General features: G+C 30.4%; 1 protein-coding gene across 1 annotated transcript in view; it reads left to right on the top strand.

The window, feature by feature from the left end:
• The window catches only part of Ac3 (Adenylate cyclase 3), a 951,674-nt gene that overhangs the window by 378,296 nt on the left and 560,505 nt on the right, over nucleotides 1-12,873 (top strand). The window lies entirely within an intron of this gene.

The following is a 12,873-nucleotide window of genomic DNA, read 5'->3' as shown; positions in this document are numbered from 1 at the left end:
TAGTATCATTTAAATGTTACTTACACATTTGAACGGTACGGAACCGAATTAGCTCCGTTCTAGGGGTTAGAAGCGAAAGCACCTCACAGGACTAAGTTATGCTTAGATGCCGACCCGGTTCTAGAGGCGGGAAAAAAACGAAAAAAGATTTCGTAAGATGAAGATGGTCACTATTTCGATTTACACAATCTTAAAGTCGAATCTTTGATATTCCATAATACTAGATTACATATCCATTGAAACTGAAATAATCATGCGATATTTTGTTCTTGTTCTTAATTTATTGAAAATCTTTTGAGCGTTTTAAAGTTTTAGGAGGGGATGGATCTTTATAAGTAGTCTATTCTTTGAACAACCCTCAAAAAAACTGTATGCCTTTAGATTTGGATATCTCGTGAGCGAAGGAATGTCTGTCTATTTAGAGATAACAGTTTGAAAAACTATAAACTAAAAAAGTAAATTAATCCAACATTCCATTTACAAAATTGAAGTAGACAATTTTAGAAATGACGTTGTGTAATAGAAAATGTTGTTTTACTGCAATTTGAATTCCTTGGAAATTGACGTAGTTACCCCTAATGACTATATATATGTACTGTGTACATAATTAAAACCGTGTCTGAAAGTAACAACAATTTATTTTTATGTTGCCTTTACGTTTTGTACAAAATAATTAAAAATAATTTCTACTTTAATAGTTTTATATTTTTTTCAATTTGTACCCATTATCTCTAATTATTTCAAATCTACTCATTGTATGAGATTACGTATGGAAGACTTACCTATTTTAACTTGAAACTTCAATAACGAATGTACGTAATTAAATTAAATATAACAGTTCATAAACGAATGAAATTTTAGTAATGTTTATTATACCTTTACTTGAAATATTTACCGAGAGGCCGCTCACTGTTGAAGAAAAATTGATTTCTAGTTTGTTTTTTTTTCACTGAGGATGCATTTAAAATAAAATAGTTGGATAAAAATTACATCCGTTTCACTTTTGGTAAAACCGTTTTTAATTTATAAGAGCACAATATGTTTCAGCAAAACGTGTAATGATAAGACAAATAAAACTGTATAAATCTTTCACAGAAAAACATTTTATGAAATTTCAAACAGGAATTTTTTCCCCAACCTTCAGAGACAGTATTTTTTAATTTACAAGGTAGATAAAATTTTAGTAAAAGATTTCAATGGGATAAAAATTAAAATAAGTAAAATGAAAACAGTTTTCCTAAGTAATCTTTTTTGAGAAAGCGGAATTTTGACTAATAGTAAACAAAGTTAATGATATAAAGAAATCAATAAGGTCTGGTACCCGGAGAAATAACAAATAGTGATGTTTATTTATTTTTTTTTAAATAAAATAAATATAAAAATTAAATTGATTTCATACAAATTGTACTAAAAAGGAAATATTACATTTTAAATTCATTGAATTACGTTTTTGAAGTAAGCACCGTAGTAAACTTTATATAGGTGTTTATAATTTTGGGTTATCGAAATGAAATGAATCTCGAAATAAAATTTTAAAAGTAAAAAAAATTAATAATAAATCTTTATTTTACAAAAAAATAATGGTTTAACTATTTTGAAAAATATATTTTCTCGATCTAACAATTTACATTACTATTTTGCTAATTTTTATTTCTGAAATGTCTGAAAGTCTTTGATATCGTTTTCATTAAGATGAGATCGTTTTTAATTTATATTTCATGTAAGAATTATAATTAATTAAATACGAAACTAATAGTTAAAATTTATATATAAACATAAAAATATACATTGTACGTCAAAAAAATTCCTGGGAACTCTGAGTCGAGAGTTCCAGCGATCAAGTCCTAGTAAAGTCAGTAATTTTTATACACATATGAATACTAGATCGTGGATACCGGTGTTCTTTGGTGATTGGGTTTCAATTAACAACACATCTTAGGAATGCTCGAACTGAGACTGAACAAGACTACACTTCATTTACACTCATACATATCATCCTCTGTAGTATTATCTGAAAGGTAATTACCGGAGGCTAAACAGGAAAAAGAAAGAGAGTTCCTGGGAGTTGTTGGGCCGAAATTAAGGAAGTAGTTTGGGACACCAAAATAAACAAAAAACAAAATTCATGTGAACAAAGTAAAAAAACTAAGTTAATGTGGACAAATGACATTTTCTCTCTCTCCGCTATTTCCCATCTTTTCAATTAAAGTTTATATATTAAGAACAGATTGAAATGTTTTAAAACAAATTTCTTATAGATGCACCCAAAAACATCTACAAAATAAAAAGTTTGAAAATTCCATACCGGCAGCTATTTAATTTTTTTTTATATTTAATAACTCCGTAAATATTAGTTTTATTAAATAAAATGTTAATCCTTTTATTGTGAAACAAAATGGCATTTCATTTGTTCAAATTTTTTGACACACGTCCGAGATATGTCTGAAACTGTTAAAAAGTATCGCAAAAATGTCACATTATGACATTTTTATACCTTTTCTACTACTAAAAGTAATAGAAATTATTATTAATTTAATTACTGAAGAGAGGAAAAACGTATTTTCATTTCCTTCAAAATGATTTACCTAAATTTATTTATTTTCCTAATGTGTTGTAATCTGTTGAACTAATAAAAAATAAGCAACTCCCCCACGGCCCAAAGAGATGAGGATATGATGAGGTGTAGACTTGTACAGACTCAGACCGACCATTCCTGAGATGTATAATTAATTGAACCCCAACCGCCAAACGTGCACCGGTATCCATTGTCTAGTATTCAAATCCATATAAAAGTCAACTTACTTATAACACGATTAGAACCTCAAAACCTTCAACTTCAAAAATCAGCTGTTCAAAAAATCAACTGATTTACCTAAATCAAAATTTTGTATCATGATTCAATCCCTTAAGTTTGGTCCCCGCCTCCCGGGACACCTTCTATTTTAAGAAAAATTTAATATTAATTATATACATTAACTTTTATACATTTAACTTTTTGTTTTTGGTTTTATATTTAATTTTTTAGCCCATCAGACTGATCTAGTGATAAACTCGTCGTCGCAAGTCGCATGATGATTTTCGAAGTCGAAGGTTCTGAGATTCAAATTCTAGTAAAAACTTAGTTACTTTTATTCGGATTTGAATACTAGACAGTGGACACCGGTACACTTTAGGTGGTTGGGATTTAATTAACTACACGTCTCAGGAATGGTCGGCCTCTCTCTCTTTTCCTGTTTAGCCTCCGGTAACTACCGTTTAGATAATACTTCAGAGGATGAATGAGGATGTTATGTGTGAGTGTAAATAAAGTGTAGTCTTGTACATTCTCAGTTCGACTATTCCTGAGATGTGTGGTTAATTGAAACCCAACCACCAAAGAACACCGGTATCCAGGATCTAGTATTCAAATCCGTGTAAAAATAACTGGCTTTACTAGGACTTGAACGCTGGAACTCTCAGCTTTCCAAATCAGCTGATTTGGGAAGCGCGTTCACCACTAGACTAACCCTGTGGGTCCAATGAAAGGTCGGCCTGAGTCTTACAAAACTATACATTTATATGTCATATATAGATCTTCATCTCACTGGGCCATGGGGGGTTGCTTACTGTTCCCTTTTTTTTTTAACTTTTTTTTAACTTTTTCTTTTTCCTGGTTAGCCTCCGGTAACTACCGTTTAGATAATTCTTCAGAGGATGAATGAGGATGATATGTATGGGTGTAAATGAAGTGTAGTCTTGTACATTCTCAGTTCGACCATTTCTGAGATGTGTGGTTAATTGAAACCCAACCACCAAAGAACACCGGTATCCACGATCTAGTATTCAAATCCGTGTAAAAATAACTGGCTTTACTAGGACTTGAACGCTGTAACTCTCGACTTCCAAATCAGCTGATTTGGGAAGACGCGTTAACCACTAGACCAACCCGGTGGGTTTGCTTACTGTTCCCTAGTTGAACAGAATGTAACGTACACATTAGGAATAATAATTTATTTTTCTAAAAATACAAAAAAATTAAGAATTTTTCATTAAAGTAATAAAACAAAAATTTCTTGGTAATTTTTAATATTAAGACAATTGTGGGAACTGTATACGTATAATTAAATTAACTGCAAATTTTATTTATTCATTTTTTGTTATCTTCAATTATTCTAACTTCAATGTTCTCCGATTCCGAGATCTCAAAACTGTAAATATTTGGGTTTTCATCTTGATCGATGACTTACTTGTGAGAAACATATAACTTCTAATCGGAAACAGTTGGATCTGAAGTTTAAACAGATATACTGGCTGATAGGATGTAGATCTCGGCTTTCAACAGAAAGTAAATTATTGATTTATAAATCAGTTTTGAAGCGTGTTTGGACTTGCGGGCTTGAATTGTGGGGTACAGCGTGCAACTCCAGTATTGATATACTTGAACGATTCCAAACAAAAACAATGCGAAAAATGCTCAACATATCCTGGTATATAAGTAATAGCCTTATATATCATGACCTTAAATTGCGAACCGTTCGGCAGGAAATCTCTCTGGTCAACCTAAGGTATCAAAATCGTTTGGATCAGCACCCGAATTATTTGGCGGTCAATTATTAAGATAACACGGTCATGGTTTTTTATAAGATTGCTGAGGAACAATATTCTTGGTTTGTCTTATCAATCAGGTGACTTTATGGTCTGGCCGTACGGATTGCTCTTCTATTTTATTATTAAGTCACAAGCCGCTGAGTTTGTGGCAACTTAATGTTACTTCAAATACATCATATTTACTTATTCTTCAATTATCTTGCTGAACAGATTGTAAAGTTGCTGAGTCGTTGTAATAAAACAAAAAAAAATTTGTTATATTAACCACTACGCTTTATCAAGATTTATGAGTATTTTTTAAAAACTCTATTTATAAGAAAGAATAAATTACAAACTAATGAATTAAACAATTTAAAAAAATCTTTATCATTAACCTTTAAAGAAAGATTTCTTACATTTAATAAATAAAAGTCAGTAAAATCAGTTATAGTAACATAACACAAACTTGTTTTACAGCAATTTGTTTATGTGCAATAAAAGATTAAAGAAACCAGTATGAATTAAGTAGGTGACTGGTCATTAAATTTAAATGTAAATCAGATACGCGTTTAACATTATGAGTATTCATTTATTCTCCCTTTAACTATTACTTTTTCTTATTAACCGTCGGCTCAGTACCAGAGGAATGTAGCACCAACTTGCTAATTTTATTGGAGATTAAAAAGATAGAACGCTAACACATATTTTTTTGGGTTTTTTTGCCACATCATCTCTACAAGAAAGAAAATTAAAATAAGTAAAAAAAAAAATTAAAATTTCTATTAACAATCTTATTTTCCTATCTGTTAGTATTTACAATCTGTATTTCATAGGGGACGATAAGTAAATTTGATTAACGATAATCACGTGAAGAGAGGTCTCGGAAGAAACCCCTAAAGCATTCAAAGAGTCAACACCTTAAACAAAGAAAAAGCACTCGAATAAGCGATCCAAGTAAAGTTCAGTACTTATATAGCACTAGAAATAAATAACAGGTAGAAAAGAATAAAAATAAAAACGATGTCATCAGCACCAATATATGAAAACATTATAAATAAAACAAATATTCGGTATAAGAAGTAGCTGTAATTCTAGATTATTAAAAAGTGATGTTAATTAGTTAAGAATTAAATTAACATATTTTCATTTTTTTTATTAGGGGACTTTTAAACTAATAAACTAGGAAATGCGTTTTCTTCAAACACACATCTTGAAAATTCGTTAAATCGTACTTGCAATTGTTGGTGTGATACACCAATTCTGAAAAAAATATTTTATTCGTCATACTTTAAAAAAAATTTAATGAAGAATAAACTTATTGAGATAACTTTCATTAATTTCAGCTAAAGATATAAAAATTATAAAACTACAATTAACGTTTTGTGCGAGTAAAAATGTAGTAAATTTTATTAATGTAATAAAAAAGATCTTAGTAGTTAATTATTGTTTTTATATTTACTTAAATTTATTTAATCCCATTTTTTGCTTAGTCTGATTTAAAGTTAATAATTACAATAATTCTAAATCTAACAAATTATTGTAAAATATCCGTTAAAAAATATGACTAATTTTGATCAAAAAAATTAATATTTACATGCATGAAATATTAAATTAAATTAAATATTAATAGTAAACTCAAAGGTAATATTTCATTATAAAAAGTAGAGACAGAATATTGAAAAAAAAAACAAATAAACTATACATAATTAATAATTTAAGCGTAAAGAATAAAGCACGGTTCGAAAAATTCTTACGCTTTCTTTATGTTCATCATTTTCATTACATTCAATATCACTGTTTATGAAATCTTCATTTCCCTTCCTGTATGTAGACTTCCATAAAACTTGATATTTTATTATTTCAGATTAACATAAATCTATCACAGTTACTGAAATTTTTTCCTCTTTAATTTTTGGAAACCCATGAAAATATTTTGAAGCTGAATAACCGAGTCGGACATTCTTGGATGTCTTTCAATTAAAATGCAAACAAGTTTTAATTCTGTTAAAAATTAAAAAAACATGACTGCCAAAATAACTAAAGAAAAAAAATAGGATGTCCGGCCAATGCAGATCATTACACGACAATGAAATATAGAATAAATATCACGACAGTGATATATAGGTCCAGTGAATATTTAGAGTGGACACTAAATTTTGGACCATTGCCATTAAATCAGTTTAAGGCTAAAAAATAACTCCTGTTCCTAGGATGATTGATGATTCATAATAAGTGTAGCCTCGTACAAACTCAGGCCGACTATTCCTGAGATGTGTAGTTAATTGAACCCCTCCCCACCACCTAGGCACACCGGTATCCATTTTCTAGTATTCAAATCCGTATAAAAGTCGACTAACTGATTCCAGAATATTCTCAGAACATTCGACATCAAAAATCAGCTGTCCAACAACTGACTTACCTACATGAGATTTTTTTTAAATTTTAAAAAAAATATTTTTATCATGAATCAATCCTTTAAGTTTGCCCCCACCTCCCAGGAGGTTGTGAAAAACTTAATTTCTATTTGAGTCTAAATCTCTACTTTTTATCCTCTCCTTCAACATAGATTTATAATCTAAATAACTCTTTTGTTTCATCTTCTCCACTTCATAAATATAACTCTTTGAAGTAATTCGTATTATACTGTACAAACCCGAAGGATTTTATACATTTCATTCTTTGCACATTTCTGAAGTATTGTATGCGCCAAATCGAATTCCATTTTTGAATGTCCTTGTTCAAAGAAACAGTGATAATAGTTTTTCAAATGTTCAACTTTTGCATAGCACAAAGATTACTGAAAATAATCTGCTTCGTCTGTACATTTCAAAAGTGCCGAAAACAAAATAATCATAATTTTTTTTTAGAGATAGACAAACATTTCATTAAGTTCACTGTTTTAAAAGGACTTGTTTTTGTAGAGGTGAGGAATCCATTTTACAGACGTCATATGGGAGTGTTAGGGTCGCTAACAGCGCAAGATGTTGTTAAATACGTATGTGTACCTGCGCACTACCGACTAAACCTACACCCCTGACTACCCGGCCTTCCTGGAATTGCTTAAAGAAGCATTACTTCAGGAAAGGGGGTAATGAGCCCACTCACACACTCATACACCACAATGCAATACATCACTGTCCAAACAATACATAGCAATAACATTACGCCAAGAAAATGCATCCAATGACGGACAATATAAGTCATGATCAAAGAAAATCAAATAAAAACAGAACATATATAGATATATACAACAAATTTAACAAAGAAAAACTCAGACTGTTTTAAAAGGACTTAATAAAAAATATATAAATATATATACACGTATATATATTTTAAAAATACTAATTTTATTTCTTTATAGAACTTGATTTATGTTCAGAATAAAATTTTTGTAAATGTAGAAATTGTTAGCTTTTTTCGTTCTGTAAAATAAGCAAATTATAGTTACGGTTCCTTTGGTTTTGAACCATCGTATTCCTGTAATTTAATCAGGAGGAAATGATAAATTCCTATTTATTTTATAAGCGATACTTTTATGTGATAATGAATTCTAAAGAGTAACAATCCTATCACGAACGAAAGTCTATTGTTGTTATATAGGATTTAGTTACTTAGAATTAAAGAGACATATTCTCTTTGTACACTTAAACTAAATTTTATACAAAGATTTTATACTTCATTATGCTTTTATATTCTCATAACTTTCAAACCTTGTCAATAATTTAATTCCAAAGACTTATTTTTAAAAGGCAGCTAAAGATTATTTTGTTAGAAGACAGGATAAAAAACGAAAAATTACGTTGATTTGTGTTGAAAACTGAAAATTTCATTTTTGCAGATTCACCCGACGGTACTATAACTTACATTCAAATATTAAACGAAATTTTCTCTCTCATATTTTCAGTATCTGCGATGTTTGTTTTTTATAAATTTACTATTTTCATTTGCCACTCGTTTATTAAACAGAACAATAATAATCGTATGTTGTGAAAAAATATAATTTTAGTCAAAATTATTCAACAATAATCAGAGAAAAAAAAACTGAATTAATTTATGAAATATTAACAAATATTTCAAAATTAATTGCACGTGTTAGCAGGTTATAGCTAAATGACATCACATTTAACGTAAGACTTTAATGAAATACGTACAACAATTACTACTTGTGTAATATAATGGTTAATTAAATATTTTGGTCTACTATTACGAGGTTTAATTAAACTTTAATCAATATTGAAGTATACAGTACGGATGGATTGTAAACAGCTGTAATACATGATATTGCATCAAACTATCATAAAGTTGACTGTTGCCAAACGTGACTATGAGGTTTATTTGTGACTAACATTCATTATAGAGAATAAATTCATTAAATTACACCATCGTCCAGTACAATGTTATTGTAGTGCTGTTTAAAAACCATCAAACCGTGCTGTATAAAATTAAAAAAATCTATTTTTCATTCATCTCTTATATATATATATATATATATATATATATATATATAACATCTCGTACTGATTTATAATTAACGATCAGAAAAAATACTGAAAACAAATTGATAAATTGATGAAATTTTGTATACACATTTTTCTTACAGTGTGAGTGAACACAAAGAAGGGTTTAAAAGGTTAAAATAAATAATTGATTGATTTTTTTAACTCGGAAATTTTTTTAATTTCTCAGTAACAATTGAATACATCAACCTGATTTTTGGTGTGTGTGTGTGTGTGTGTGTGTGTGTGTGTGTGTGTGTGTGTGTGTGTGTGTGTGTGTGTGTGTGTGTGTGTGTGTGTGTGTGTGTGTGTGTGTGTGATCTTCATGTGAATACTGAAAATTTTATCTATAGCTTAAAATCTTCACTGGAATAACACGAATTTATCCTGAAAATGTTAAAGTTATGTTGGTCTATGTTGGTAAAGTAATGTTAAAGTAAGTTAAAGTAATGTTATGTTGGTAAGTTGTTCCTTGTGTGATACTGTTGGCAACCAAAAGACAGATTCACAAACATTCACATTTATATGTAAGATAAATTATAAAATAATATAAATAATAATAAAAACGTAGTGATATTAAAAGTAAAAAAAAGTTAAGGTTGATAAGATAAATGTTTAAAGCGAGAGTCAAGCTATTTTATAAATAATTATCACCTGTCACAAAACATAAAAAAACTGTTAATTATGTAAAATGAGATTGCTAGAGAGGATATAATACACATCATCATGATATGCAACAAAGTGCATTACACTTTTGATGGAATACAGAATGAGGTTTTTGAAAGAAAAAGCTCTCTCTCTAACTAGACAAAAATTAATTGTGTATCATAACGGTGATAAATGATCGAATATAATTCTGTTGTAAATATGTTTGCAATTATTAGTACACTCTAGTACAAAAATTTAATTATGATTAATAAATTTATTTTTACTTTTATTACTACTTTTTTTTTTGTGATAAATATAAGTTTGTATTGCACATATAATTTGTTTGTTAATATTGTTTATATAATATTTTTCTCTATAACGGAAGTTTATATTTAGTTTGTGATGGCAATTATGAGTAACTATTGTAACTTTGATTTTACCCTACATTTATCGTATTATTTCTTTCTTTCTTACTACTTTTTATGTAGTGAAAATCTGCAATTCCTCAGACAGTTTGATGACTAAAGAATATTGTCTGTTGTAAATCTGTACGGTTGCACCAGAGTTTATTTTATAAAACTATAACTTTTATTATCTTATATTCACACAATATAATAATCTCTTTTATAAACATTTTCATTAGTAAAGAAATTGTCTTAAATGGTTTTGATACTTAGTCATTGAGGTTACTGGATGCAAGGAGGTTTAAAGAATTTTCTTTTTTAATTCCTTTATTTATTTCCAAGCAATTACAGATTCCATGTGATTCGAAGATCAACCAAAATATATTTTCTTAATTTTAAACGAATATGTAATTTCTCTCTAAAGTACTTAAAAAAAAAATACATAAAACAAATGTTAAAAGAATCAATTAAATTAAAATAAAAACGGTAAAATGTCAGGATGGTCCACTTTTTTTTCATTTTTTTTTAAGAGCTGCAGGAACCCCATTAACAGGCGCCTAGGCTCTGTCGTGCTTGCTAACAGGTTCCGCAAGATGTTATTAAATGCGTATGTGTTCCTGCGCACTACCGACTAAACTTCCACACCTGGCTGTCCATCCTTCCCGGTACAGCTGGTGTGAATTACTTTAGGAAGGGGGAAATACGTCCTCACATACATTCAGTCATCTGAATGTGTCATATATATATATATGTATGTATATATATATATATATATATATATATATATATATATATATATATGACACACATCCACAAGGTACCTCACCTTAGACTAAAATCACACCATAGACTCCACGACATCCAAGCATCACTCCAGAACACATACCTCACGCCGCACACTCCACATGAATCAGTCATATCCAATCATATAAATAAACATCACACAGGGAATCGAACACTACAGCATACTTACTTCACGGGTCACCATCGGATGGGGAAGCAGAGTGCCCACGACCTCATCGCACCCAGGCAACCCTCACACATACAGGGAACCCCCTAGGCTTTCAGCCGCGCGCCTGTCCGTCTCCGCATCCACCTCCAACCCGATCTTGGCCTACGATTTTCCTCGATACTGCGTAATTTTGTCATAACCGCTCTTGCAAATCCGGAAACGGCAGGCCAGTATTTTTCACTATACAGCATAATCCCCATTAGTTCCTCTGGTTCAAACATTACGTCTCTTCCAATGGAATCAATCATCTCCTCTCTTTCTGTGTTAAAACGAGGACAACAAAAGAACACTGGAACGCTGACTCCTCAACCTTACAATCGGGACATACATCAGAGTAATCCAACCCAAAACGGAATATATATTCTCTAAATCCCCCATGGCCCGCCAGCAACTGGGTTAAATTAAAATCCAACGAGCCATGGGTTCTTCTGGAAGGATGGTTCCTTCAAGATGGTTTCCTTCACTTAAAGAAAAAAAAACACAACTAGCTACATCAATGCTTCTGAACACCCTTATCTATATCTACACAAACTATTATTAAGTAGACCAATATTCCTCTTAAGCGCACAATAATGAAAGGTTTAACAGCAGAACTTAATTGGCACATTGCAAGATACAGGATGTAGAATAAAAAAACCAAAAACGTATACCTCTAGTTAACTTAAGAACATAAAATATTAATCTTTCTTAAATAGACTGACAGTTGATTAGATTAATAATAAACTTATAATATAACATTAATAATTGTAATAACTCGCGTCTAAATTTAATATGACTGATGTTGAACACTGCACTTAATTGAGACGTAGAAATGCTATACATACAAAATTCATTATTAACCTCAAAAAATTAATGCCTTAAAAGCTGTTTCATATTAACTCTAACTGGTGAATCCAATAATTGGTGAACGAGTCTTACATCTATACAGCGTACTCAAGGAGACTTTGCGCTTGGAATACAACACGCGAGCTGAAAGTTTGCCCCTCACCAAATGTGTCTACTGTACAAGTCATTGTATTGTATTAATCTGTCGTGTTTGCATTTTATATAGAAATGTGTCATGTTATTAGTAATCCTATGATGTCATCTGATTAGATAGTAAAACAAAACCCGCTCGCCCGTCACCACTCAGCCAGCTGACATTACAGTTGACAAAAACAGGGGCAAACCTTCGCTCACTTAGAATAATGTAGTATTTTATTCCCTTCAATATTCCGAAAATATTTAGCGTTCTCATTATAAACCTCAGTCGCCTATTAACATCATCTAAAATAAACTAAGATGCTCATCCAAACTTATAATTTTCAGATCCCAAACAGACTCACCTCGGGTAACATATAATCACCAACGACAAGAAGCTACAGGTACTAAATATCTCTGCCTAGACGCAACAAACACTTTCCTTTTCTTTGGAATTAAATACAATTTATTTATATCACACGAGATCAAGAAATTATTCCAGTCTCCTTGATAAATCAGGAGTAGGAATTTTTTTTGACAACATGATAAATTTTAACATCATGGACATACATCGAACGTTTTTACATACAGCAAAAACATCAGGCAAGTCACTGACGAACAATATAAAAAACAATGATCCCATATTAGACCCTTGGGGAAGCCCAGAAGTAACACAGTAACCATCAGATACAATGTTTGAGTAACTTACATACTGCCTCCTGTTGATTAGATTTGATCCAATCAGCTCCACTAAATTATTAGAGACCCCGAATAGGCAAAGAATTTT

This window comes from Lycorma delicatula, chromosome 2 (genome assembly GCF_047948215.1).
Source record: "Lycorma delicatula isolate Av1 chromosome 2, ASM4794821v1, whole genome shotgun sequence".
Lineage (NCBI taxonomy): Eukaryota > Metazoa > Arthropoda > Insecta > Hemiptera > Fulgoridae > Lycorma > Lycorma delicatula.
The sequence above is the reverse complement of the archived record's forward strand: the minus strand, read 5'-3'. Positions and strand labels throughout refer to the sequence as shown.